Source organism: Cervus canadensis, chromosome 8 (genome assembly GCF_019320065.1).
Source record: "Cervus canadensis isolate Bull #8, Minnesota chromosome 8, ASM1932006v1, whole genome shotgun sequence".
Lineage (NCBI taxonomy): Eukaryota > Metazoa > Chordata > Mammalia > Artiodactyla > Cervidae > Cervus > Cervus canadensis.
The window spans coordinates 85,913,227-85,941,004 of record NC_057393.1 but is presented as its reverse complement, the minus strand read 5'-3'; the positions used below and the strand labels follow the sequence as shown (position 1 = coordinate 85,941,004).

At 44.4% G+C, this 27,778-nt stretch overlaps 1 long non-coding RNA gene across 1 annotated transcript; it reads right to left on the bottom strand.

The window, feature by feature from the left end:
• Positions 1 to 18,696: 18,696 nt before the first annotated feature.
• On the bottom strand, positions 18,697 to 22,718 carry LOC122446632. The gene is made up of 3 exons (XR_006270942.1): positions 21,941 to 22,718; positions 21,728 to 21,789; positions 18,697 to 20,767 (listed from the first exon to the last, which is right to left on the bottom strand). It is a non-coding gene; the product is annotated as an uncharacterized LOC122446632 (long non-coding RNA).
• Between the last annotated feature and the right edge of the window lie 5,060 nt (positions 22,719 to 27,778).

Below are 27,778 nucleotides of genomic sequence, written 5' to 3'. Positions count from 1 at the left end.
CAACATTGTAAATCAGCTATAACTTCAATAAATTTTCTGAAACAACCAAAAAACAAGACCAAAGTAATAATAATGGCGTTACTCATGAAAGACAGATAAATTAAAATTCATTAAATGTTCAAATTCCCGTTTATCAGAAGACCCTATTCCCCAACTCCATTTGAATTAAGATGTTAAACATATGTTGGTGTGTGTCACACTTGGGTATCACCAGTCCAGAAATGAGGTATTCAGCCAAAGTTTGCTGCCACACCCAACACGACAATAATGTAGGAAGACAGCCACCTGGCAAGATCTTCATGTTCCCATGAGAGCTTTATCTAGATGATTTAGGGACTGGAGGATGGAGTGTGGGAGGAGTGTGCAAATCCTTTGTCACCAATGGGAAAAGAATGTAATACACATGACCAAAGAGATGTCATGGACACCTTGAAGGAATGCGGCAGATCTTATATCTTCCTGGACTGAAAGACCTTGGACACTGGCACAAACACAAAGGCTCTTAATACATGGAGGTGTGGAAAACAGAATCATCCTCACTCTGATAGGAAAGCTATTACTTAGATCACTATTTTCACCAGAGATTCCTCACTCTTTCATATTCATCAGCCAGAAGCTGTCCTCTCCAGCCTCTATTGCCTATAACCATCATATCAAACAAACAAACAGACAAATCCACACACAAAAAAACCCCCAAGACAACAACCAAAAAAGGTTGTCCGCAGAACAAATAAATTCCCCCAGTAGTGACAGCAATATTGTGTTTTGGGCTTCCCAAGTGGCACTAGTGGTAAAGAACCTGCCTGCCAATGCAGGAGATGTAAGAGACGTGGGTTTGATCCCTGGATTGGGAAGATCCCCTGGAGGAGGGCATGGCAACCCACTCCAGTGTTCTTGCCTGGAGAATCCCGTGGACAGAGGAGCCTGGCGGTCTACAGTCCATGGGGTCGCAAACAGTTGGACACGTGACTTAGCATGCACGCAGGCATACTGTGTTTTACAGTTTGCAAACGACACCAAATATAATATCTCACCTGAATCTCACAACAACAAGATCACATACTATTCATCTTATATCATAGATGAAGAAACTGAAGGCCAGAGAGGTTGTGTGGCTTCTGCAAGGCCACACAGGCAGGAGTTGGCAAAGCCAGGAATTCCAGGTAAAGGGAACACAATGGGAAGCCTTAGTTTGCAATGAAATGTAACTAAAGGAATAGTACAAAATGAAGACGGTAACAACTTTCTCCCCAGAAATGTGTTTAAGTTTACTCTTGGCCTTTTAATAGGGTTGGTTTGGCCATACATCTTATAGTTGAGAACACATAGAGACAAGGGGCTGTCATACAGAGTGAAGCAAATCAGAAAGAGAAAAACAAATATCATATATTAACGCATGTATGTGAAATATAGAAAAATGATACAGATAAACCTATTTGCAGGGCAGGAATAGAGATGCAGACATAGAGAGCAAACGCATGGATGCCAAGGAGAGAAAGGTGGGGTGGGATGAACTGGGGGGATGGTATGAGCTCGGAGATTGGGGTTGACATCCATACTATGTACAAAATAGCCGACTAATGAGAACCTACTCTACAGCACAGGGAACTCTGCTCCGTGCTCTGTGGAGACCTAAGTGGGAAGGAACTCCAGAGAAGAGGGGATATATGTGTACATACAGCTGATTCACTGTGCTGGGCAGCAGAAACCGACACAGTATTGTAAAGGAACTATACTCCAAAAAATTAATTAAAAAATAAATAAAATCACTAACACCAATCTCCCGTCACAAAAAGGCAAGGGGCAATACCCTCTCTTGGGTATTTGTTGAGACTTCCCATCCTTCACGAATGCATCCTTCTCACTTCCATGTTTGATCTGATTTTCCTAACTCTTTGACCTCTTACACTGGGACTCTGGCCGGCAATATTTGTCTAAGGCCTTTCCCTGAGTTTGGTGAAATTGTTAACATCAATAATGACACAAGCAGTCGCCCGCTAAAGAGTCCTGCTCGTTATGGGCCAGCACCAAGTGCTCTGCACGCATTATCTCATTTAGCCTCCCAATGACTCTATGAGGTAAGTACTATTTTGGTCCCTATTTGATGAACACCCTGAGGGGCAAAGAGATGAAGTAATGCATCCAAGGTCAAACTGCTGGTAAGTGGAGATGAAAGACCAAGTTGTCCAATTCCAGACCCCTCACCCTTGCCACTGCCTTCAACTACTTCACAGTAGTCGGGTTGGACCACTGTCTCTCTTGGGTTCACTGACCTTGTCATCCGGTGGCCCCTCAGCTGCTGGCTTTGCACCACCTCTCAGCTTTGATGAGCTCAGAGCTCTAGGTGATAGCATTCCTTCTGCCAGCCTCTCCCCCCAGAGTCTCCAAATAGACAAGGTTAATCCCCAGCAGTAGATGCCATGGCATCCCATTCTCATTCCCCCAGCTGCAGGAAGGGTTGGCTGAGGAGGACTCAAGTTGAGACTCCCAAAGAATTGCCCTGCCTTATGGGAGTCATTGGACCACCAACACCCCCACCCACATCCAGTGATTGTACATGTGGGACACAAAGACCCAGGCGTCTAGACTCACTGGGGCCAAGTCCAAAGGGCCATCCCAGCTCCAGAGCTCCCATGGGGTTGGATGAGGCCTCTGTGGCACCTGCTTCCCAGTTCAACTCCTTTCCCCAGTTCTGCGTCCTTTACTCCCCAACAGAAGATGTTCCCAAGTTGTACGCGGTGTGTATTTAGTCACTAAGTCATGTCCAGCTCTTTGCAACCGGATGGACTGTAGCCTGCCAGCCTCCTCTGTCCATAGGATTTCCCAGGCAAGAATATTGAAGTGAGTTGCCGTTTCCTTCTTTTTCCCCAAGAGCATTTTTCAATATGCGTCCCGCACGCACACACACACTGCAGCCTCAGACTTGGATGCCCAGGAAACACAATAAACTGACTAAACATCTCTTGGGGGCCTCAGCCCCCAAGTGCCAGAGCAAAGTCTCATGCAAGCTGAGCTCTCAAACCTGTCTGGCGTTTCTGTTGTCCTGTCACCCAGTCTTTAGCACTGCCACAGGCATATTGACTTTTCTTCTCTTATTCTTCAGTCCACTAGAATTTTCTGGTGTTCATTCCTCTGTCTGTGAGTCTCACCTATGCCTCCAGCCAACATCAGAACTGTGCTCTTTCTGCGACCTCTCTAACCCTTGATGATATTGACTGTCCCAACCTGAGACCCAAGTTCTGCTGATCACGTCCACACAGTCACGTCCACAATACCCAAGAGAGGGTATTGCCCCTTGCCTTTTTGTGACGGGAGATTGGTGTTAGTGATTTTATTTATTTTTTAATTAATTTTTTGGAGTATAGTTCCTTTACAATACTGTGTCAGTTTCTGCTGCCCAGCAAAGTGAATCAGCTGTATGCACACATATATCCCCTCTTCTCTGGAGTTCCTTCCCACTTAGGTCTCCACAGAGCACGGAGCAGAGTTCCCTGTGCTGTAGAGTAGGTTCTCATTAGTCGGCTATTTTGTACATAGTATGGATGTCAACCCCAATCTCCGAGCTCATACCATCCCCCCAGTTCATCCCACCCCACCTTTCTCTCCTTGGCATCCATGCGTTTGCTCTCTATGTCTGCTGATCACGTCCACACCTTTGGGTGACAGACGTGCTTGCGATTTATGTACGTCAAACACAAAAATACACATGTGGGCAGGAGTAGAAGGATCCTTGGGTCTTGAAGGCGGTGTAAATACCTACAATTAGACCCAGAAATCCTTGGCTAGTGTCCTATTATTTCTCTAAGCTCAGATCCTTACTCCTTCCAAGCCAAGACGCCATCAAAATTCAGACACACTTCTTTATCTCCTACTTTTTCGGCTTTAATCTGCTGGACACTCTGTTGTCTGATTTGCCTTCCTAAATGAAGCTTTCATGACTTCCCTGGTGGTCTAGTGGTTAAGACTCTGTGCTTCCAATGCAGGGGGCATGGGTCTGATCCCTGGTCGGGGAACTAGGGTCCCACATGCTGCGTGGCATGGCCAAAACAAAACTCAAAACAAAATCAAACTAAATGGGAATCTTAATCAGTGGGCCCTCCCTACTTAAAACCCTCATGTTCCCTGATGCCCATGTGTCTCATCCAAACCACCCAACAAGGCTGAGATCAGAGTGCCCCCATTCATCCTGTCCCAAGTAGTCAGCCTTTCCAGGCCTTGGTGAAGCCATTCTTTCTTTCGTTTTCAAATACTCAGCAAGAAACTTTTCCTGATCCATATGATGAACTGAAGACAGTTTACACTGTTCTTCTCTTATAACTTCACCTGGGGCTCCCGTGATTTACAGTCATTCATATACTAGGTTCCTCTTTCCTCTTAGATGACAACCTACTCAGGAGACTATGGGCCACCAGAGCAGTCTCAGACACATGATGGCCTCTCAGGAGAGATTTGTGGAAGTGATTTGCTGTCTCCCAGCATGACCATAGATTTATTCTCCTCCACTTCTCCTTGACCCCACCCGCAATATTCCTGGAATAAATATAAATATAAACACATCTCAGAAGAAGGATGATTTAAAACCTAAGGTAGAACGGAGGGAAAATAAGGTCACTGCTTTAATTTAACAGGAAGAGTTATAATTTTGAAATGATGTTTTTGCGGGGCTGCACAGAGTTTATGGGCTTTTCTCTAGTTGCGCAAGCAGGGGCTGCTCTCGAGCTGTGGTGCGAGGGCTTCTTATTGTGGTGGCTTTTCTTGTTGCAGAGCGCATGGGCTCAGTAGTTGTGGGGCATGGGCTTTACTGCCCCACAGTATGTGGAATCTTCCCAGACCAGAGATCAAACCCATATCCCCTGTACTAGCAGGCAGATTCTTAACCACTGGACAACCAGGGAAGTGCCTGAAATGATGACATTATACTTAAACAGTGGACTAAACCCAGGGTAGAGAGGGACCCTCTAAAAATCTAGTGTAGGCTATTTAGAAATCAAAGGTAAGTAGGTGGCAAGTGTATAAACTACTTCTAAAGAAAACAGTGAATATTTTACGGAAAGATTTCAAAGCCTAGTGTGTTAGCTTTTGCTCTTTCCTAAACAAGTGGACAGCTGGCCCCTCCTCCTGGGGGTGAGGGTGGGCTCAGGGCCTGGCTCTGTAGCTTTGCCCACCTCTGCCGGCCAGTTCAGCTTGCTATACTAGCCCACTTGAGGGCCCAGAGTCCCAGCTCTGCAAACAGTGATATTATTATATCCCAGCTGAGCTGCAAAAATAACTGCTTCACATTCAAACACACTACTGCCTTATTTCCTTAAAGTCATGTTCCCCCAACAAATGGCTGGAAGCTTCTGGTAGGAAGTAAAGCTCAACTGAGTTTCAGAGATAATGCAAAATGGGCTAAGATTCAAAAAGATTCTTAATGAACACTGCAGTGACTCTGAGTGGCATTTGGATCAGCTTTGGCCCCTCCTTGTGTCCTGGGGCCTTCTCTTCAGAAGGACAACTATGTTTCAGGGCAGGTTGTCTGATTCTGGAATTGGTCCTGGTGGTAAGAAACAGGGGGCCTTCTCTCATCTGTTTTCTCTAGCAAGCTGATGTCCAAACGGACACAATCCAATCTTTGAAAGTCAAGCCATCCAGGGTGGGTAAGGCTCTAGAATAGATTCAATATCAACATGGGAAGTGATGTGGATGATGGTATTTGCAAGAAGGATTTGCATACTGCAGAGGATTTATCCCAATAAATGGCTGTAACATTGCTTTTTTTTTTTATTGCTGGCTTGCCTTTATAGATGGTCAAGAGAGGCTCTGACCCAGCCCCACAGTTTTAAGGGCTCCTCAGATACACAGACACACACACACACTGAAATACACATGGTACCTAATCCCTTGAAGTCCAGTGCTCAGGGCAAGCAGAACAACCTGTAATCCTAAACATCCGCTCTGGTGACCAACATTGCTCAATCCACAGTTTTATATCTCTGGTAAATAAAAGGCCCTGAATCTGAGTACCCAGAAGTTGTGTGTACACCACTGCTGACTTCAAAAATGACCATTATTTGGAGTGTAGACAGGATTCGAGCGGCAGAAGTGCTGAGATAAGAGAAAAGACAAATTCATTACCTTGTTAAGTTCTTCCTCTCATATAGCAAGGATGTAATAAATTCTTGCATAATGAAGAATTATTTCCCAATGGTGCCAGGAGTCCATTTTCTTGTTTCCTTTCCCATTCCAACTCAGGGTTCTGGGTGGTACTAAAACAACTACATACAATGTGTGCAACAGTTGTGCACATATATTGGCCAATATTTTGCAGTATTACGTAACTTCTATTTTTCTTACTTTTGTGTATAAATATAGTTCTAGTTCTAGGACTTGGGCAGATGCCAGGAGACAGCAAGGGACAGGGGAGGCCTGGCATGCTGCAGTCCATGGAGTCACAAAATTTGGACATGATCTAGAAGCTGAACAACAGCATAGTTCTAGATATAACATATGTGACATATAAAACAAAAACAGATTTTGTTAGGGTTGCAGGTAGTTTTATTTTTATACAAAAATGCATAAAATGCAATTAAATCTTTAAAAATTGTAAACATCTCCAGATTTATTTAAATAATTAAATAATTTTAAATGTTGATATTTATTAATTAAAATATATTTTGCACTTTCGGTTAAAATGGGTAATTTTGAATATTTTGGAAGAAAAATAACTTTTCTGGAAACATCTAAAATAATTAAATTGTTATCTTCCTATATTAACATTAATTTACATATTGATTAAAATATATTCAGACTTTGTATATTTTAATACAATTACATTTATTTTTAATCTGTTAGATTACTGCTATTAATGAAACACAGACTTTAGAAAATCTTGATTATGAAAATATAATTAATGATTATGCTGAAATAAAGGCAAGAAAATGAGTGCTATTAAATAAATATATCATAGTTTATGAATTTATATGTTTTATTCTTACTACTCATCCAAATAACAGGCCAGACAGCCTTACACATGATCAGATTCCCTTTTATTTTATTTTTAAAATAGTTTGGCTTCGCGGGGTCTTCACTGAGGCGTGCAGACTTAGCTCTGAGGCATGTGGGATCTTGTTTCCCAACCAGGGATGGAAATCTTGTCCTATGTATTGAAAGGCAGATTCTTGAGCACTAAACTGCTAGGGAAGTTCCCTCCCCTCTCTTTAATACTCTACTCACTTTTAGTCATAGAAAAACCATAGTTTTACATACATTTCTCTGTTTTTGGGAGTGAAGGTTATTAAGATGTAAGGATAAAACTTCTTTTTGACAGTCTGTTAACTTGATTTATAGCTTTAAATACTTACACACACGGCATACGAGCCCCAGGCCTAGCAAGTGATAGGAGTGAGCAGCTCCCCAACCTCTCTGATTGCTGACACCATAGACTTTTCTAAATTTTACTGCATGCTCACCCTGAGGCAAGCTCCCTACTAAATGCTTTTGTGTATTTCATTCATCCCTCACCATAGTTTTCTGAGATAGGCATCATTCCAGATTTATTTGTTTTTACAATATTGATTTATTTGGCTCTGCAGGGTCTTAGTTGTGGCACAACGGCCCTCTAGTTCTGGCACCCGGGCTCAGCAGCTGTGGTTCATGGGCTCAGGAGGGGTGGTGTGTGGGCTTACTTAGTCTGCAGCACGTGGGATTTTAGTTCCCTGACCAGGTATCAAGCCTGTGTCCCCTGCATCACAAGGCAGATTCTTAACCGCTAGCCCACCAGGGAAGACCCACCATTCCCAGATTTAGATGAGGAGGCAGGGATGCAAAGCACTTGCTGGTGGTCAAAGGACCATGACCAGGGGAGTGGTCTCTCATGCTGGCCTCCAGGGCTCCAACTCCTTCTGTGACCAGCCCCATTGCTTCCCCCAGAAGCTCTTCCATGGTAGAGGCTGACAAGGCCAAGTCTGTTCCTTGTTTGCTTCCTAGAGACCCTTTGTTGGATGATTTTATTGTGGTCACGCCCCTCCACTCCCATTACATAACCTCTTTAAAAATCCTGGATCAATACATCTGTAAAGGATCTTAAGCTCACTAGATAATCTAGACACAATACATGCCATGTGCCAATAGACACTTGCTAAACTATTCATATATTTTTAGTCCAATTATATTTATAAAACCTTCCAAACAACTGAAATGCCTAGTACATTTAATTGCACTAATAACTGACCGACTGAACTGACTGGTAAAGAATCTGCCTAACAATGCAGGAGACACAAGAGACACAGATTCGATCCTTGAGTTGGAAAGATCCCCTGGAGAAGGAAATGGCAACCGTCTCCAGTATTCTTGCCTGGAAAATTCCATGGACAGAGAAGCCTAGTGGGCTACAGTCCATGGGGTTGAAAAAATTCAGACACGACTGAGTGCACATAAGCATATGAAGAGTATATATACCATCAGTTATAGCCATTCAAGGAAATGTCATGCAGCAGTGATAATGGTGGTGATGAAAACTACAATAACATGGAGAATATTTAGATACAAGGTTACATTTTAAAAGTTGCATATAAAATTATACATATCATGTGTCAGAATAATATAAAAATTACCATAGTTATGAAAACAGACACATTCACAGGAAAAAAATGGAAAACACAACTAAATGCTAATAGTAGTTATGTTTAACATAGTGAATATTAATTTATTAGAATATTAGATATTATTAGTATTAGATAACATTAATGTATTCAGTTCAGTTCAGTCACTCAGTTGCATTTGACTCTTTGCAACCCCATGAACTGCAGCACACCAGGCCTCCCTGTCCATCACCAACTCCCAAAATTTACCCAAACTCATGTCCATTGAGTTGGTGATGCCATCCAACCATCTCATCCTCTGTCGTGCCCTTCTCCTCTGCCCTCAATCTTTCCCAGCATCAGGGTCTTCTCAAATGAGTCAGCTCTTTGCATCAGGTGGCCAAAGTATTGGAGTTTCAGCTTCAACATCAGTCCTTCCAATGAACACCCAGGACTGATCTCCTTTAGGATGGACTGGTTGGATCTCCTTGCAGTCCAAAGGACGCTCAAGAGTCCTCTCCAACACTACAGTTCAAAAGCAACAATTCTTCAGCACTCAGCTTTCTTTATAGTCTAACTCTCACATCCATACATGACCACTGGAAAAATCATAGCCTTGACTAGCTGGACCTTTGTTGACAAAGTAATGTCTCTGCTTTTTAATATGCTGTCTAGGTTGGTCATAACTTTCCTTCTAAGGAGTAAGCGTCTTTTAATTTCATGGCTGCAATCACCATCTGCAGTGATTTTGGAGCCCCAAAAAATAAAGTCAGCCACTGTGTCCACTGTTTCCCCATCTATTTGCCATGAACTGATGGGACTGGATGCCATGATCTTAGTTTTCTGAATGTTGAGCTTTAAGCCAACTTTTTCACACTCCTCTTTCACTGTCATCAAGAGACTCTTTAGCTCTTCTTCACTTTCTGCCATAAGGGTGGTGCCATCTGCATATCTGAGGTTATTGATATAATACATAATATTAATTTATTAGAATGATTTTTTCATTTTCTTCTTTCTATTTTTTGTTTGCTTTTTATATTTTTAAATGTATTTTTATTCAAGTATAGTTGAATTACAATGTGTGTTAATTTCTGCTGCACAGTAAAGTGGTTCAGTTATATACATATATATTATATATAATATATATGTATGTATACATTATTTCTTTAGTATTCTTTTCCACTATGGTTTATCATAGGATATTGAGTATAGTTCCCTGTGCTATACAATAAGACCTTGTTTTTTATCCATTCTATGTATATGTTTGCATCTGCTAACTCCAACCTCCCACTTATTGAAGGATTAGGTTAATTTCATATTTTAAAATGCTGACTTGGAATGTATTTTGTCTAAAAACAATAATGAATTGGTGAACAAGCCCACCACCTCATTACCAGCAGGGCATGCCTGTCTCCCTGGCAGTGTACCCTCTTTAAGATGAAAGCTAACACAGCTGCAGAGGCTCTTCCTGAGTCTGCTTGCTGTCGGCAAGATGCATTTTAAAGATCAAGCACTTTAGGCTTTGTCTTATAAATGAGGAGGAGAAGAGATGAAATAAACCATGGACTTTGAGGCTTTGATACAAACTGCAAACAGAAAAGTTCTATCACTTTCTAAGGGAAATGCTGTCCATCAAATACTCCCCAGGGTCACGGAGCCCCACAGCTTGGTCGGCGAGCTTGAGATATAAGCCGCATATGATGAGAATGCTTCCTTTCTGCACTGACCGCGCCTCATGGCGTACTGACATCCCAGCTCCCAAGCCTTTGAGAGGACTCCAGCATTCTCTTGGTAATGTGGCAAAATGAAGGGGAGCCTTGAGGACCTTGAGACCATCTGTGAGTAGCTAGAAAGGAACTCTCGGGAGAGGATGGGATGAGATCTGAGATTAATTGGGAGAGTTGACATGTATACATGATCATGTGTGAAATAGACAGCTAGCGGGAAGCTACTTTATAGCACAGGGAGGCCAGCTCAGTGCTCTGTGACAAGCTAGAGGGATAAAAGGGTGGGGGGTGTAGGAAGGGGATATATCTACACATATAGCTGATTCACACTGCATACCAGAAACTAACATGACACTGTAAGATAATTAGCCTCCAATTAAAAATATATTAATTCTTTTAAAAAGAAAAGAATGGAAAGATTCATTGGCCTTTGTTCATATCTGCCTCACCTGAGCCTGTCTTGGTGTTTAATATCAAGGACAGGAAAGACTTACCCAGTGGAAAACTCCTAATCTCCTGTCTCTCTTCTCACCCCCTTCCTCCTTTCCAACAGAAGACCCACCGCGTGCCAGCTACCTTGCTACACAGTGAGGACACAGTCACATCAGACAGAAACGGGCCTCCAAGGAGCTTGAGGTCTACCCCTGCCCACTGAAAGGGTGGCCATTGCACTGCCTAGACTCTTGTGTGAAATTCAGACTTTCAGGTCCCAAGGAAAACCCACTGACTCAGAATAGTGATTTTAGCAGGTTCCCGGGGTGATTCACAGGCACTGAAGGTTGAGAGGCAACCTCTCAGAGGGTAAACCCAGTTTTTTAGGAGTGTTGTTGTTTTTTTAAGATTAAGGAGTCACAGTCACGATGGAGGTTCCTGAAAAAATTAAAAATATAATTCCTATATGATCCTGCAATTCTTCTTCTGGGCATATATCCAGAGAAAACTATAATTTGAAAAGATATATGCATCCCTGTGTTCAGAGCAGCACTATTTACAGTAGCCAAGACATGGAAGCAACCTAAATGTCCATCAACAGATGAATGGATAAAGCAGATGTGGTACATATGTATAATGGAATATTACTCAGTCATAAAAAGGGATGAAATAATGCCATTTGCAGCAACATGGGTGAACATAGAGATTATCATAAGTGAAGTAAGGCAGAGAAAGACAAATATCATATGACATCACTTATATGTGGAACCTACTAAAAAAAACAATTAAAATGAGCTTATTTAAGAAATAGAAACAGACCCAAAGACATATTATAAAAAGAAATTGATGGTTATCAAAGGGGATAAAAAAGTAGGAGAGGGATAAATCAGGATTTTGGGATTAACACATATACACTACTTTATATAAAATAGGGAACCAACAAGGACCTACTGTATAGCACAGAGAATTCTACTCAATATTTTGCAATAACCTATAAGGGAAAAGAATCTGATAAAGAATATATATATATATATATATATATATATATATATATGTCACTGTGCTATAAACTTGAAACTAACAAATATTGTAAATCAACTACAATTTTTAAAACAAAAAGGACTGAGGATTGAGTGTTGTTATTTTGCTTTCACAAACTATTTTAGCTTATTTTATCAGTATCAACTGGAAGTATGTATGACTGGCAGGAGCCTCTGTCATGAGACAGTGATTACCCGTGGGGGTGGAAAGTCCCCTCTGGGAGGCTTTGTGGAGTGGGCAGAAGAGGAGAGAGGACAAGGGGGGAAGTGGATGTGGGCTTCTGCCAAGGAGCAGTCAGGAGATGAGGGGTGTGGGAATGTCCCCTGTAACAGTGGACAACCCAGGACTAAGCAAACAAGTTTGGAAGGGCTGGCTTCCTGGAGGCAGCATCTGAATGGGATATACTCTCTACTCAGGCTCAGAAAAGGGGCTTCCCAGGTGGCTTAGTGGTAAAGAATCCACCTACCAATCCAGGAGACTACAGTTTGGATCCCTAGGTCGGGAAAATCCCCTGGAGAAGAAAGTGGCAACCCACTTCAGTCTTCTTGCCTGGATAATCCCATGGACAGAGGAGCCTGGTGGGCTACAGTCCATGGAGTCACAAAGAGTAAGACATGACTGAGCGCGCACACCCACACACACACAGGCTCAGAAAACCAAATCTCTTCCTGTGTTTGTCTCCTGAATCTGCAGGCATCTCACACAGCCACTCAGCAGAGGAAGGCATTCAAGGGTGCAGGAATAAGCCGGGGGGACAGCAGGGACTGGAAATCCAGGACCGCCAGCGCTCCCTGTAAGGAAGGATTCTTGGAGACTGCAGGGAGGTGGGTTGCTATGATGGTTGTTGCTGTGTTTTGAGAGGGAAGTTTTGCTTTTGCTTGGATGGGCTTCTCTCTACCAAAGTAAATTTGAGGCAATGCATCTGTTTCAGAAAGGATACTTCGGGAATAAAAAGGATTTGGGATTTCTGACCAAGGCTATATGCTTCTTGAGTGTGGCTCCACATCCTACTGGCATCAAGAAGTAGGAGGAGTATCTAAACTGGGAGTTAGAGATTAAGGTATATAGTCTCACTTGAGTCTCTAGTATCTCCAAGGCACAGCGCTGAGCATATCTCCTCATCACACAGGTGTTATAAAGGGTACCTGTAATCTCTCCTACCTTTGAGCCCTCTGACTTTCTGTTGCATTGGCTGGAAACCATCTCTTAGCATTCGACATCATCAGGTGGGAGAGGCTTGGATGAAGATTTACGTCTTCCCTTCGGAGGAAATCACAAGTACTGACGCCTATTTTGTAGGTCACAGCCATACCCTGGGACATTGGTTCCAGCATCTGAGGCAGATTCCAGCTTCTGCAGATGTTCCAGTCCCATAGCCAGTCCTCCATAGGCGAGGGTTCAACCAGTTATTGTTCACCATCCACCTCTGGTTGAATCCCCGCAGACACGGAGAGACGGAGAGTGGAGCATCTAACATGCTTTATATTTTGTTTTGGCATGTGCAGAAAGTGTTCAAGTACATTTATTCTAGATGGGTGTTAAAAATAGTAAGTTTTTTTCCTATAGTCTATGAAGAAACAATTTATAAGGTATCAATCAATCTTTGGGCTTCCCGTGTGGCACTAGTGGTAAAGAACCCATCTTCCAATGCAGGAGACATAAGAGATGCCGGTTCAATCTCTGGGTTGGGAAGATCCCCTGGAGGAGAGCATGGCAACCCGCTCTAGTATTCTTGCCTGGAAAATCCCATGAACAGAAGGGCCTGGCAGGATATAGTCCATGGTCACAAAGAGTTGGACACAACTGAAGTGACTTAGCACACACACAGGCAGTTAAACATTGATTTTCTTATAAAGAAGAATCAAGTCTAAGTATTTTAAAGACCTTTTCATGGAAGGTAGCTTTGAGGGCACGTGAATAATGCCAAGAATAGGATTTAGACTTTCCACCTCAGTTCAGTTCAATCGCTCAGTCGCGTCCAATTCTGCGACCCCATGGACTGCAGCACACCAGGTTTCCTTGTCCATCACCAACTCCCAAAGCTTACTCAAACTCATGTCTATCGAGTCGGTGATGCCATCCAACCATCTCATCCTCGGTCGTCCCCTTCTCCTCCTGCCTTCAATCTTGCCCAGCATCAAGGTCTTTTCCAATGAGTCAGTTCTTCGAATCAGGTGGCCAAAGTATTGGAGCTTCAGCTTCAGCATCAGTCCCTCCAATGAATATTCAGGACTGACTTCCTTTAGGATGGACTGGTTTGATCTCCTTTCCACCTCACTCCAGTGTAAGCTCAGGAAAGTTTGTCTGATGTCTTTCTCAGCTGTTTTCACAGAGGAGTATGACACATGGCTCCCTAACACTCTCTCAGAATAATTTTAGAATTGAACTAAACGTCCAGGACACAGCGATAACCAGCAGGCACCTAGGCTGGTTGTGCATGCTTGTCTGTGTGTGCATGCATGGTGGCATGTGTATGTGTGTGGTGACATGTGTGCACTTGTGTGCCTGCATGTGCTTGTGTGCATGCACACACATGTGTGTGCACACATATGACCAAATGTGTGCTTGCACGTGTTCTCATGCTTGTGTGCGTCCATGTGCTGGGACAGACTGGGCTGGAAGAGAGACCCGGGGAACAGACAGAGTGAGTTGTATTCCCAAACTCGGGTGGTGCCTTGGCTCTGACGCTGGCCCAGCCCTCCCGGGCTGGAGGGCATTACTGGCTCTATCTTAAGCCAGGATTCCCTTTCACCCACTGCAGACAGAGCATAAAAATATCTCCAGCGGGTAGCTTTCCCAAAAGGGGAAGGCCCTTCACTTTCACGGGAAATACTGCATTTAAGGAAAAATAAATCCCCTGGAGGGGCTGAGGTGGGGTTTAGCCATCACTGGGGTTTGTTTCCCAGGGTATCGGGGAGGAAGAGTGCTGAGCTGTCGCTGGGAAACCCGGAAGGGGAAACGTGGACGTCGCGCCTCCCTCCGATGGGGGGAGGTGGACCAAAGGATGGTGCGCTTCTCTTCTGGCCAAGTTGCCTGCAGATTCCTCCTGTGAGGTCAGCCTCGCCCCCCCACCCTGCTCTGCTTCCTGCCGCAGCCACTGGGCACCTCATCCTTTCCTCAAGCAGCCTGATTTTCCAGCCACCAAAAATAACAACACTTGATACCAGGCCTCTGAAAGCTTTGGCTGGGGTCATGTTTCCAAATTCTTGACTCGAGAATTGTTAAATGAGAACTCCTATTTTTTTTTTCCAGTCAGGCTATTTTTTTCCTCTTTTTTTTCTCAAGATGTTGGGAGAACCCCAACCAAGGAATCAGTGCTTAATGGGTCACAGGGTATAAATAGCAGTGTTGAGATCCTAACACAAGGCTCTTTGTACTATCATGCAACTGAACCTTAAAAAAAAAAAAGAAGAAGAAAAAAGCTTCCAAACAGACCAGTTAACATACCAGCCTGGGGACTGGGGACGAGGGAGGGGCAGCATTGCTGAGCCCAAGCTACGTTCTATATTTGTCCATGCCTGCATTCCACTACTGCCGTCTATTTACAGCCTGGCCATGTACACAGGATCCCCTATTCATTAAACATGGATGTAAAAAAAAAAAAGATTCTGTATGTATTTTTATTCTGCTGAATAGTTCACAGACATACATGAAGCCAATAAAGTCAATCTTAAGTGCGAATCCTGAGTCTGGGCTGGCATCCCTGGCTCCTAACTCTGTAATTGTTATTTTACTTGTCAACATGAGGCAAATTCTTCTCATCCATGAAATGGGAACAAACACACATGTTCACTAAGCTTGGCTCTAAGTGACACATAGTGTTGTTCTAAAAATTAAGAGAGAAGATCTGTGGTCTTCCTGGCTTTGAGGCGCTTTAAATATGAGATATTATCCTAATTAAACTAAATTTTCATCATGGGGTCAGTCCTTTAATGAAGTTAAATGGGAGGATCCATTAATTTGCTATCAGTCATTGTATTTGGAGTTCCTGAGGGATCCTGAAAATTGATGAATTATGACAAGCCCAACGGTATATTTCTGGCTGATTATGGCAAGCCCTGGGTGGTATTAAAAGAGATGCCAATTTTTATGTGACAGTGAAATTCATAGTCTCTAACAGAAGTACGGTTATACCAGTGAAAGGGACCAGGCTGAAGGGCATGTGACTTAGCAGCTGACAAGTGCAATAATTCTCAGAATTTTGTGGCTCAAAATGTGTGCTGGCTACTAAGAACTGGGATTTTAGAAATAGAAAGTTCAGGTTACAAGCCTACTGGGCAGAAACTTGAACTCTTGGTGCTGGCAACATGCCCCGGGCACTCAGGGGTGGGCCAAGGTTCTGCCCATTCAGTGTCCGATGTTTAAATTCTGAGTCTGTAAGCAAAAAAAAAAAAAAATGTTGGAAGGGTTCCCTTACCTTTTGGAAACTGCAAAATAAAACCTCCCTTGGCAAAGAGTCTCTTTCTTTTGTGGGCTCTCCTACAGGGCTTCTTGGGCAGGATTTACCTCTGGGCTGCCATGACCCCAGTTCCCCAGTTGCCTGCTGTCCGTCTTCCGGTGGGGGTGGGGGTTGGGGGGTGTGGGGTGGGGGCAGAGGTAACACTGTTGTTCAAGTCCTTGAATTAGCCAGAAAATTAGCAGGAAAACAAAACAGTAGGGGGTCAAAGTGGGGTTCATACCACATGGTGAAAGTATCTCAGAGATGAAGCTGCCTGTTAATGAGGTTTAGAGTTTCAGTGGCTGATATTTGAGTTGGGTTGCTAGGAGAGAGAAGCAAAGAAGGGTACAGGCAGCCCTGTTTACCCCTAGCATTGGCCCAGAACCCGGGTACAGGCATATTCAGATACCAAGGATCACACGTTGAACACGTACTAGGTAGAGCTACAGCAGGAAGCATTTTAAATAGATCATTTCATTCAATATCCACAAACGTCCTGTGAGACCAGTGCTTTCCGTATGCCCAGTCTGCATAAGAAAACAGAGCCCTAGAAAATAACTTGCCCAGACTTCATAGCTAACTACACTCTGCAGGCTGAATTTGAACCCAGACTATTGGATGTCCAAGCCTAGGCGGTTACTGACTTAGGTAAACTTCCTTTTTGCATAGCTGTAGACCCAGGTTCAATCCCTGGATCAGAAAAATCCCCTTGAGAAGGGAATGGCAACCCACTCCAGTACTCTTGCCTGGAGAATCCCATGCACAGAGGAGCCTGGAGGACTACAGTTCATGGGGTTGCAAAGAGTCCAACACGACTGAGTAACTCACACCCCCCCCCCCAAAACACACACACTAAGCCTAGTGCAAATGTATCAGGGCTCTCCCGGGGCCATGCAGGGTTGGGGGTGGGGATGTCTGAGATGTTTGGGGATGAAAGGTCGCAGTGTTACAGACTGAGAACCAGTTCCAGAGGCCAGGGCTCCTGGCTCCCGACTCCTCTCCCTGCTGAGAGTGTCCGGCAGCCCTGCTGGACCTAAATCAGGAACATCTGAATGGCAGATTTGAGCCCAAGTGTCCACCACAGCCCGCCTCTCCTCCACGCACAGGGCACAGAAGAACGCTGCCTGCCCAGAGCTGTGACTTTGGAGGTAAGAGCTGAGCTTACTTCCTACCAATGCCATACACTGATGAGAAGAAAATCTGAACTTCACGACTTTGTATGCACCCAGAAAATAGCATTTAAAAGCATCCTAATCGGTAAAGATTAAAAAAAAAAAAAAAAAGAGCCTTGTTCTTTGGCTCAGTTTGGTATTCTGATGTAAAAAAGCATGTTCTCTGCGTCTTACCTTCCCGGGAGCTACACTGCTTAACTTCTCTAGGTCTCTGGAAGGACTACAGCCCTTGCCTCTTACATGTTGAACTTTGAGACACAAATTTTTTTGTTTCTTTCTTTTTAAAAAAATTTTTGGACACACCAAGGGGCTGACAGCATACCTATGTCTTTGGGAGTGAAAGCTCAGAGCCCTAACCACTGGACTACCAGTGAATTCCTGAGACACAAACCTCTAACCCTGACTCATGCCACTCTCTGCTCCTGCAAAAAAAAATCCTGAAATCTTCGAAGGAATTCTGAAATTTTACCCTCTTTAATCCTAATTCAACACAGCATCCGTGAGTTCTCTGTAATGGCTATGTCAAATGCTTTCCTCAGCTTATTGCTCCATTCTGTGTTGATCTGTGGGCTTCCCAGGTGACGCTAGTGGTAAAGAACCCACCTGCCAATGCAGGGGACATAAGAGATGGAGGTTCAGCCCCTGAGTTGGGAAGACCCCCTAGAAGAGGGCATGGCAACCCACTCCAGTATTCTTGCTTGGAGAATCCCATGGACAGAGGAGCCTGGTGGGCTACAGTTCATGGGAGCACAAAGAGTCAACAGAAGCAACTTAGCGCTCGCACACACACACACACACACACGTTTATCTGTGTCTTCCCCATAGACCGAGAGCTTCCTGAAGACCCCAAGCCTACCTTACCCTTTTCTGCCATGGCACCCAGCGCGGAGCCTTGTACACATACAGAGCACACACGGAACAAGCAAGTCAGTGGAGGCAGGAATGAACACGTGATGCCCATGCAGCATACACACAACCAGCGATTCTCAGGGTAGAGGACAGAGAACACCTCCTGAGTGCCCAGAATGTCCTGGTTCAATTCTGTTCCACCACACCTGGCACCCTGCCAGGCAGCCTGGCCCATTTCCTGCTGGATGTGCTTTGCATCACCTATTACCATCCTTGCCTAACCCTGGGGGCTGGGGAAGGAGGCGTGTTCTTCTTTTTGTTCTGAAGTGTGCCCCCAGCTTAACATCAATTCTTTTTTTTTTTTTTCATTTTTCTATAGCATCAATTCATTTTTACTCACTTATCTGGGCATTTCTCCCAAGGTGAATCTTGCTCCGCTTCACATAAATGGACGATATTTGCATCTTCCACGCCCTCTTCCCATCCATGCCCTAAACCAGACTGGTCTGCAAGTCTGATCTACTTTGTTGAAATGGCTCATCTCCTAGCTCCTCTGTGCTGCCATGCTGGTCCAGTTCCTCAGAATCTAGTGGCCTGTCAGCAGCCTTAACTCCACACGCCCGAGCCGCAGTTCCATCCTTCATGAAAACCTCTGCCCCAGTGACTTCTCCCGACACTGCTGTCATGACAGACACCCTTGGACCCCTGACGTCTTCTCATACATGAGTTTCAGGGCCTTTGGAAATTCCCCCTGATGCTATAGTCAGACTTCATGTCCCATTACTCCCCAGTAATTATCTTTCAGTTAGGAGTCACAGGTTCTGCTTGGTCCCCACATACGAGACGCTTATTTTTGCTCCGTCTGATGTAGTGGTCCCCCCACCTCCAGGGTACCTCCTGGAACCCATCCTTTCCATGAAATCTTCCTTTCCCTTCCATCACCAGCTTGACTTGCTCCCTTCTTTGAACCTTGCAGCCAAAGTATGCATCAGGCCTCCCTTGACCTGCTTGAACGTCATCTTAGGTGGGATCTATAATTTAATGTATGTTAGTTCAAAATTTGCAAGTAGATTCTAAGTTCTTTGAGAACAGGATCTGAGTTTTGTTCCTCACAATCAGTATCTGCTGGAGGGACGGACTCACAAAAGTTGTGTCATATGCTTGTGCCTAAGACTGCCTGACTTTCCTGAGGAAAACTGGGAAAGCATTTACAAAATGTTATACATATTTTTTCTGGGAAAAATCAGGGCTTGCAATGGGGGTCTTGTTTGCATTGGCTGCTGTTGCTACTTTCTTCCATTTTTGCTTTTTTTCTATTTATTCAAAAAAGTTTTTAAAGTTTTTGGCCATATCATTTGGTCACTTGGAATACCAGGTGGCATGTGGGATCTTAGTTCCCTGACCAGGGATACAACCCACACCACCTGCACTGGAAGTTCAGAGTCTTAAACCTCTGGACCACCAGGAAAGTCCCCATTTCTGCTTTTTCTTTCTCCTTTCTCTTTTTACTCATTAAATGTCTGTTGTGCTTCAGTCCTTTTTCTGTAGGCTACAAGCCTGCCAGAACTTAAAAACATGATAACAATCTAAAATCCTCAAAGCCTTAACACATAGGATGCATACAATGAATGTTTATTGAATAAATTAATTCATAAAACTTCTGGTCTCTAGAATCCATCAGATCCCATCTTATTGAAGCCAAATGCCTCCTTCTTTGTTCTGAAAGCCTAAACTCTGGCTTGTCAACGCTTTAGTCCCCTGAGCACTTCCTTCATTGCTGTTTTTCTGTTTTCTCCTCTTTCTTCCATCTCCATTCTGCCCTCTTCAATCTTCTAGTGTCCTCTTAAAAATGATTATTTAGCTTTTAAAGCATCCTCTTATGGCATAAAGTTCCATGATTATTTATTACAATTGTTGGACATTATCATATTTGCTGTAGCAAGAGGCAATCCACCGAGATTAATCAGTGTGAAATGTGCAATTTATGAAATGACCTCTGTATACCCTAAGAAAAAAATGTAACTCATTTATAAGAGATGAGGATGTTGGTGTAGTTGTTACTAGAACCTCCAAAGGTGATTGTGTATATTTAAAAAAAAAATCATCTTGCCTTCTGGATTGGAGCTGCAGAGTGAAGGTATGTGTGGCAGTGGTATTGTCTTAAAGTCCCTTGTGTTGACTTTGAACCCCACCCTGCATCCACCAGGGAGCTGTCAAGGGACCTTAAGTAATAATGTTACATATCAGGATACCTAGCGCTTCCCCAGTTGCTCAGCCATGAAGAATCCGCTTGCAGTGCAGAAGATGCAGGAGAATGGGTACGATCCCTGGGTCAGGAAGATCCCCTGGAGGAAGGCATGGCAATCCACTCCAGTGCTCTTGCCTGGAGAATCCCATGGACAGAGAAGCCTGGCGGGCTACAGTCCATAGGGTCACAAAGAGTTGGACACGACTGAAGTGACTGAGCACACACTCAGGCAGCCACGCACATCAGGATGCCCCATGTTGTCGGCCCACAACAGAGCTAAGGATCCTCTAAGGGCACCTCTGGAGAAAACCAAGACAGGAATCAGGATGAGAAAATAGGAAATATTCCATAGGAAACCTAACTGCAGGCATAGACAGTCTGTATTTTAAAGCTAATAATTTATGTTTTCCTTGTGATAGCAATTCTACATTTTATTTAGCATAGCAATCACCCCAATTGATTTATAAAAGCAAAATTGCCTAATCAATGGACTAGAAATACAGTCACTGTGAATATAAATTCTTTCCTCTTCTAATGATCCCAGGCTAATCATTGCAGTTCTTCTGACTCGTTTTCCTGATTAAACCAGGAGAATAAAGACAAGAGGAACATGTGACTCCTGCATTAGCAAGCTAAGCCATGAAGCACGAGAAGAAACCAGTGGGTGAAAGGGGCTAGTGAGACTTGTATAATCCATTCTGGGGCACATGCCTTACCTAACATTTGCTATATTGATATTGGAGAAGGAAATGGCAACCCACCCCAGTATTCTTGCCCGGAGAATCCCAGGGACGGTGGAGCCTGGTGGGCTGCCGTCTACGGGGTCGCACAGAGTCAGACACGACTGAAGTGACTTAGCAGCAGCAGCAGCTATATTGATAGCCACCCCCCCAACCGCCAAAGTGTTACTCTTAAACATTGGAAAAAAAGTGGTGGGGATTTAGAGTTAGCAGATCTAAATTTAAGTAGAGGCTTCTCTTAGTAACTATATACAGTAAGTCCCCTATGTATGAATGAATTCCATTCCGAGAGTGTGTTCATAAATCCAATTTGTTTGTAAGTCAACAAAGTTAGCCTAGGTACCCAACTAACACAATTAGTATAGTACTGTACTGTAATAGGTTTATAATACTTTTCACACAAATAGTATATATTAAAAAACACAAAAAGTAAAGAAAACATTTGTAATCTGACAGTACAGTACCTTGAAAAGTATAGTAGTACAGTATAGTAGCTGGCATACAGGGGCTGGCACTCACATTAGCATCTTTGGAATTTTGCAACTTGAAGGTCCTGGTGGCTCAGTCTGTAAAGAATCCACCTGCAATGCAGAAGACTTGAGTTCGATTCCTGGGTCCGAAAGATCCCCTGGAGAAAGAAATGGCAACCCACACTAGCACTCTTGCCTGGAGAATCCCATGAGATTGCGGAGTAGGACATGATTGAGCAACTAAACCATGCAGGGGACTTACTGTAACTTGAAGCAATTCTCTAGACTTCTCTGCCTCAGTTTTCTGTTCTGTAAGACGGCTTCCAATGCTTTTGTTTTCTAGGCTGTCATGAGAAAGAAGTCAATGACATGAGAGAAGCCAAAGCCTTTGTCAGTCATAAGGTATTCTATTGGTAATCAGCAGAATAATTTTTTTTCTTGCTCAGTTTAGAACGATGTGCCTGTTTATATGACAGCATCCTTGTTTAAATCCAGCGGTGTTTTGCCCCAAATGCCTCTCTCTCTAACTGTACTCAGGCAAAAGAAAAACTCTGCTGATTTTCCTCCTGTAATCCCAGGTCCCGCGTGCTGGTCTCTTCAACACAATGTTGATGCGTGTTGGCTCAGACAGTGGAAGATCCTCACTGTTCAGTGGCTGATAGGGAGGCTGAGGGTCCATGGTTGAGCTGAGCTGACCAGAGGGCACTTCCCCACCCCAGATTGGAGACAACTCTGTGCAAAGAACCTGAGCTTTTCAGCAAAGTGAAGCATCCCCAACCTGTGACATCCTGAGTGACAGGCCAGTGCAAGGCACTGCAGCAGCAGCACAGAGGGAGGGGCAGAAGAGACATTTACAGACTGTTAGGATGAAAGTCCTGACACTTCACTTACTCCCCCCCCCCTTTTCCTTTCTTTCTTTTTTCATCAAAATCAGAATCTTTCTTTATGATTTCTACTTTTGCCCAAGGTAGAATCTTTTTAAAAAATGTTATTGGCATATAGTTGATTTACAATGTTGTATTAGTGTCAGGTATAGAGGAAAGTAAATCAGTTTCATATATGTATACAACATATATACAGTTCAATCCTGGGTCGGGAAGATCCTGTGGAGGAGGGCATGCTAACCCACTCCAGTATTTTTGCCTGGAGAATCCCATGGACAGAGGAGCCTGGCAGGCTGCAGTCCGCTGCATCGCACAGAGCTGCACACGTCTAAAGCAACTTAACATGCACGCATGCACACGTAATAATATATATATATATATGTATGTATATACATATATATGTGTATATATAGGCTTCCCAGGTGGTGCTAGTGGTAAAGAACCCATCTGCCAATGCAGGGAGACATAAGAGACATGGGTCCGATCCCTGGGTCAGGAAGATCCCCTGGAGAAGGGCAAGGCAACCCACTCCAGTACTCTTGCCTGGAGAATCCTCATGGACAGAGAAGCCTAGTGGTCTACAGTCTACAGGGTTGCAAAGAGTCGGACATGACTGAAGTGAATTAGCATACATACATTTTATATCTATCTATCTATCTATCTATCTATCTATATATATATATACACACACACACACACATACATATATACATTCCTGCAGAATTTTTATTATTTTTCCTCTTTTTGCCAAAATTAAAAAAAATAATAATAATAAAAAATTCCAGATGGGACTCTCAGAGACAACCCCCTCCCCAGGGACTGCCCCCACAAGCTTTCCAGTCACCTTCCTCCTGCATTCTTTGTCCCCACCAAACCATCCCAACCAGAGCAGCGTGACTCACTCCTCTTGGCAGCGTCACAGCCCTGCTCGTACGCTGACAGTGGTAAAGTTGGCTGCTAGGAGTTCAGTCCTGAGATCACTCCCTTAGGGGCAGGGAGGCAAACAGTTTAGAAACAAGGAAGTTGAAAGTGAGCACACAGCTGCCAGCTTGTTGGCCACCACCGACCCCTCCACGCTGGACTCACTCTGCCCTGACATCCAAGGGAACACACCTCTCTTTCTGGGCAGCTGTCCTCTCTGCTGCCTATGACCCCACAGGCTGAGACCACTCAGCCCCAGTGGGCACAAGCCCCGCAGGCTGCAGCTCTACATGTGCCCTAGACTTGGGCCCTGCAGCTGCAAGCTTCAGAGACTGATGCAGAGATCTAAGGTTATCGTCCACATCCAGACCACCCCTCGGCCACTGTGTAGCAGCTACTTGTTTGGCTGGGATTGATCCTGGCTCCAGGGAAGACCCCTAACTAGATGCCAGTCAGGGAAATCTTATCCCCTTGCTCTGGGATAGGTCAAGGGGTGGGCAGACCTAAGCCAATCAGAGCAGGCTATTCCTTTGGCCACGTGATGTCAAGACCAAGCCACGCAGAGACAAGCTTGGTGCTCTTTCTGGTCTGTTCTAGGAGGGATGCGCCTGCTCTCTTTCCTCTTGGGTGTGAATAAGAAAGCACGTCAACCATCTTATAATCTTGGGGGAAGCCTGTCTGAAGATAAAATCAACATAGGGAAGGTGGAGCTAAGAGAACCAAGGGAGAGGTGAGGTACAAACCTGAAGTGAGTCAGACCTCAGTCTGGTCTGCTGTGGATTCTTCAGTTACAAGAGCCAATAAGTTCCCCTTAGAGTTGAATCCTGTTTGAATAGATTGTTTTTGTGACTTTGCATTTGAAAGCATCATCACTGATAGAAGCATCACAACCTGGGACAGCCAGAGGAGGCGAAGAAAACTCAGAAAGTGGCCATAATGATTATTTACGTGTCAACTTGACTAGACCATGGTACCCAGTTATTTGGCAAGTGAAGGGCAGTTCATCCACAGGCTCACCCAGTCCTGATGTTGCTGTGAAGGTACTTTTTGGATATGATTAGCACTGAAATCAGTAGACCATGAGTAAAGCAGGTTGCTCTCCATAATGTGGGTGGGCCTCATCCAATCAGGGGAAGGCCTCAAAAGCCAAGACTGGGGTTTCCTGAAGAAGGAATTCTCAAGACAACAACAAAGATACTCTGCCTGAGTTTCAGCCTGCCAAGCTCAGCCACCATGGTGACTTATAAATACATTTATTATAGCTCAAGGGAAAGCAGCCAGGCAGCAGCTCCCATGTGAATCATCCCACATGAAATTTTTAGCCCACACTGAAATAAGACAGTTTACAAGCCTCCTTCATTGTACCTTCCATGTTGTAGTACCACGGGTACTTCCAGTCTTGTCAGATCTGCCCAAAGCAGTCAGCCTCCTTAGGCATATAAACTCTGACTTCTCTGCCTCTTGTGGCCTTCCAATGGGAACCAGAGGGAAGGGAGGCTCACCCATAGCCCCCGCCCCGCTCCCATCAGCCTTGCAGGAAGGACTCTGCATTTCTCCTGGGACCTTTGACTTCCTGGCTCTGATCACGGACCTCAAGGCACACACCTGACCATGGCAGTTCTTCAAGGCAGGACAGAAATGTGACCCAGTGACCTGTAACTGCACCAAAGCCAGGAGAACCTCCTTCTAGACAAGGCTGCATCCTGAGGATGAGCCTGAGATTTAGGGGAAATTCTTGGATAAACACTTCATAGACAGCCAGAGAAAAGTTAATCAGTGATGTCATCCGGAAACTAGTCTCAGTCTTGATATTTTTAGAAATTAAACGTAAGGGGAAGTAAGTTCCTGAATTCATGACTAAAGTAAATCTTCTATGGGTAGAGGGATCCCAAGTTAGGTAAAAGGCAGCATCTTTACGCTACTTTGGAGCTTATGGCATATGTTTGTGTACATAATTCTACGTTAGTTAACTCAGGATAAAACTGGCCTTAACCCTTGTTGCTAGAGAGAACCAGAATCAGAACTGAAGCATCTATAGATGTCTCCAAGCCACGCTCTCTCTGGCCCCTAGAATACAGTGGCCTTCCTTCCTTTACTCCCTCAGGGCCAAGGATGGATGGGACCAGTAGAAGCCGGGCAGACGAGGGCCCTGACGACTTGCAGCAGAAGCCTGATGGGCAGAGTTTGTAGGCACAAGAATGGACAAAATGTTGGAAATCCACATTCCCATCGAGAGTGACAGGGGAGGGGTCCATGGAGTAGGGGCTTGGATAGAAAACTCTGGAGTCTGGGAAGGTTTCAATAGCCATTTAAAGAAGGACTATCAGGGACTTCCCTGGTGGCCCAGTGGATAAAAATCCACCTGCCAATGCAGGGAATCTGTGTTCCATCCCCGGTCAGGGAAGATTCCACATGCCGAGAAGCAATTAAGCCAGTGCGGCATGACTACCGAAGCCTGCATGCTCTAGGGCCCATGAGCCTCAACTACTGAGCCTCCAAGCTGCAACTACTGAAGCCCACGCACCTAGAGCCCACGCGCCACAACAAGAGAAGCCACCACAAGAAGCCCGCACACCACAATTAGAGAGTAGCCCCCGCGCTCTGCAACAAAAACCCAGCATAGTCAAAATAAAGGACAATCAGAGGGATTCCAGAAATAGAGGACCCATGGGAAAGACCTGAGTGGTGAGGTCTCAGGTGCTGGCCGAAGGATGAGGGGATGAAGGGATCACTCTCCCCGCCCTCTGATGCTCCCGGTTTTAGAATAATTAGACACTATGTTTATTATGTGACTATCCCAAGGAAACTTTATAAATCACTTAGCCCTCACAAGAGACTTAGGAAATAGGTACTATTTTTCTTGCCATTTCTACAGATGAGGAGGCTGAGGTTTAGAGACATCTGGAAACTTGTCTGAGGGCATAGCCAAGTTGGGGTGGAGCCAGGTTTGGAATGAAGACAGTTATGTCTTTAACCACTTCGACCCGTTCTGAGTGGACTCTCACAGCAAAAGTATGGCTGTTGAAACTGCCACTAACCAGCTTCTAAGACCACCTAGGAGCTGTAGGTGAGTCAGGCTGTCTGCCTTTCTCTTCCCCTGCCAGGAGGAGGTGGCAAGCTGGAGTGAGTGCAGCCAGCCCCCACTTTTGCCTTTTTTTAATCTTTTGGCCTCACCCCACAGCACATGGGACCTTAGTTCCCAGACCAGGGATTGAACCTGCGGCCTCTGTATTGGAAGCGCAGAGTCCTAACTGGGCTCCACAGCGTCTGCAGGATCCCCGTGCTTGCCCTTCGCCCCAGTCCCGTTGGCGGGCCCTGCTCTGTGACTGGCCCCACTCAGCTTCCTCCTCGGTACAACCTTTCTGGGTAACTTCTCCTCATGTAGGCTAACCCTGTTTTCACTGTATCTTATAAACACATTTTTATGGTTCTTATTTTTCACCACAGTTTCCTCATCAAGATTAGAGACTAAATGGATTCCTTTAACAACTATTTACTGAGAGTTCAATATGCCACTCACCATTATGACACATTTATTATGTGCCAGACATCATAGTATGCACCTTATATACTCCTGTCAATTCGTCCCCTCAACAACTCCACGAGGGAAGTAATATCCTTAACCCATTTCACAGATAATTAAATGGATGTTGGAGGGTTAAATCCTAAAGGCTAAAAACAGTGGGAGCTGGAATTTTAGCTTAAACAGTCTGATTCCAGAGCCCACATACTTTACCATGAAATAGATTTATGGAGAGAAAGAATAAGTGAAGCGAGTGAATGAATGGATGACTCTGACCAATGTTGGTTCTTCTCCTGTGTTTCTTCCTCTCCAAGCTCTCATTCTTGCACACACCATCTCTTTTCGTTTACTGCTTGCAATTCAAGTCGTCCACCTAATTCCACTGAAGTCTTCAAACCCTCAGCAAACATGCAGACCAACGATGATCAGTGCAGTCTGGTACCGGGCTGACACTCAACTCAGCCAATGTTGGTCCCAGAGACCCTGAACGAGTTCCTTCCAGGGATACAAAAAGTTCATGATTACTGAAGGCTTACTTATGGACCTAAAGGTCCATGTGCAGAAAAGTGTAATTCATAATACATGAACATAAAATGATTTTTTAAAAATAAATCCAACAATTTTACTGAAGTCAAAGTTCAATGTAGGTGTTTTTTAATTTTTCATCATACATCATTTTTATTGATTATCTTAAAAGAATACAATAGGTTCCATCACATCCTCACTCCCTCAGGTCTCCCCTCACCCACCTGCCACCAGCCACACAAATACC